This window comes from Sorex araneus, chromosome 6 (assembly GCF_027595985.1).
Source record: "Sorex araneus isolate mSorAra2 chromosome 6, mSorAra2.pri, whole genome shotgun sequence".
NCBI classification, from domain to species: domain Eukaryota; kingdom Metazoa; phylum Chordata; class Mammalia; order Eulipotyphla; family Soricidae; genus Sorex; species Sorex araneus.
In genome coordinates this window covers 63,816,369-63,818,695 of record NC_073307.1, presented here as the reverse complement: position 1 = coordinate 63,818,695, position 2,327 = coordinate 63,816,369, and the positions used below count along the sequence as shown (strand labels likewise).

Genomic DNA, 2,327 nt, shown 5'->3' with positions numbered 1-2,327 from the left:
TATAACTGAGACTTTAACCTGAACGCTTTGTAACTTTCCACATGGTGACTTAATAAAAGAATTAAAAAAATAATAAAAAAAATAAAGAGCCACGATTTATAAAGTTACTGGTAGTAGTGTTTTAGGTATACCATAATTCAACACCAATCCCTCCACCAGCGTCAACTGCACCAATATTCCTACATTCCTTCCCTATCCCAACCCCCACAACACCCCCATCTATTAAGTTGACAGGCACATTGCAAAGTTTCAGCACTTGCCTCCTAGATCTTATGTTTTCAGTTCTGTTAAATCTGTGTTTGGGGTATGTGACCCCTCACTCATGGCACTGGTGTAACTGAGCCCTGAAGCCTGTTAATCCACTACTTGTTCTCTTCTCCCCGACTCCTACCCTGATTTTCTTTCTTCTCTATCTGTCTTCTCTCTAAACTGTGGGGATAAGGATCATATAAGCATCCCCCTTTTACTACAATGCATTTTCTCATCCAGTATTCGATATTCCACAGATAAGTAAGATCATCCTGTGTTTTATATTATTCTGGTTTACTTCTCTCAACATGTTATCTTCCAGTTCCAACTATGTTGTAACAAATTGCATGATTTCATCATCATTTGCTGTTGTGTAGTATTGCATTGCGTATATATACCATGTCTTCATAATCCATTCACCTATAGAAGGACACCTAGGCTGTGAATAGTCACTTTCTTGCCAGGAATCCATTTATTTGCTGACAGCTTGGATTTCCAGAATGACTCTTCTATTGAGCTCGAGAAAACAGCAGACTGTGCTCGATCTGGCAGCACATATACTAAAATTGGATGACACAAAGGAGATTAGCATGGCCCCAGAACAAGGATGACACGCAAATTTGTGAAGTGTTCCATGTTTTTGTATACTGGGGATATTGGTGGTAGGGAATGTGCACTGGTGGAGGGATGGGTATCTGATCATTGTGTGATTATAACTCAGACATGAAAGCTTGTAACTATGTCTCACGGTGATTCAATTAAAAAAAAGAAAAAAAAGAAAGAAAACAGCAGACTTGACTATAGCTATTCATGTGTTTTGAGTTCTAGTTATTTGCATTTAGGGTTTTAATTTTACATATATTGTAAAAAACTAAAGCTCGCCGTGGGGCCCATGCACTCGCAGGCTCTCCGGGCAGCTCTGTCTCACCGCCCATGTTCGGTGCCCTGGAACCACTGTGTGTGCTGTCAGTCAAGGTCAGGCAACGGAAGGAAGAAGGCCAAACTGGTTGCTCGATCAGTTTATTTCATTCTCTCTCTCTGCTTCTCTCCCGGTTCTGGATCTCTCTCTGGATCTGTGGATCTGGCCCCCAACCCACTCTTACAGCCTAGTTAAATCTCCCCAGCATGAGGGGATTGGGGTGTACACATAGGTGTGGCCACCATCAATAGGGTTGAGGTTCCTTTCCCTCAGGGGATGCTTCTCCTAGGACTTAATTCTCTTTCAGCAGTAGGATCCACCCAAGGGTGGAGTCCCATGAGTGTGTTTCTCTTCTCCTCAGCCAGCAAACATATAAGAATTCATAATATTAATCATTTTGTATGGGCACAATAAGAGATGCATTAAAGCTTATGGAATTGCTCCCCTGGGGCCATATCAATCTCAGACTACAGTGCTCAGGCCAGATCAGTCTTTCCTATCCCTAGCAGGGTCCTAGTCTCATCATTATTTTTGGATCATGACAGCATTTGTCTATGATCAAGCTCTTAACTTATAGTTAAGAATTAGGCACTTTGGCCAGGCCCATCTCGATGCCAGGGTAGCTCACAACTCACCGCTTGCCCTGGATCTGTCCCGTCCCTCGTCGGGACCCTGCTTTTAGGGTGCTAGGAACTGAGGGCAACTGAGGCTTAAGTGGAGAAAGCAGATGCCCGGGAGGGAATAATATTCGAGGCCAATTAATTCCCAAGTTACAAAAACATAATATTGTCTTCTTATGTCTATACAAAAAAGACATTGCTTTAAATTATTCAAAAGGCATAAAGAGGGGCTGGAGTGATAGCACAGCAGGTAGGGTGTTTGCCTTGCACGCGGTCGACCCGGGTTCGAATCCCAGCATCCCATATGGTCCCCTGAGCACGGCCAGGGGTAATTCCTGAGTGCAGAGCCAGGAGTAACCCCTGTGCATCGCCAGGTGTGACCCAAAAAGCTAAAAAAAAAACAAAAGGCATAAAGAGGGGAGAAAGGCAATGTTATAATGTTCAGTATCCTAGGAAGGTCTGACCTTACAAATTAGTAGAGTCAGATTAAGGGAAAGCCGTGGATTAACTGTTTTGGGGAAGAGAGCATAGAGAAGTGA

General features: G+C 43.2%; 1 non-coding gene across 1 annotated transcript; it reads left to right on the top strand.

Annotated features, from left to right (window-relative positions):
- Positions 1–785: 785 nt before the first annotated feature.
- LOC129406206 (U6 spliceosomal RNA) lies at positions 786–891 on the top strand. The gene has a single exon (XR_008630869.1). It is a non-coding gene; the product is annotated as a U6 spliceosomal RNA (small nuclear RNA).
- Positions 892–2,327: the final 1,436 nt, after the last annotated feature.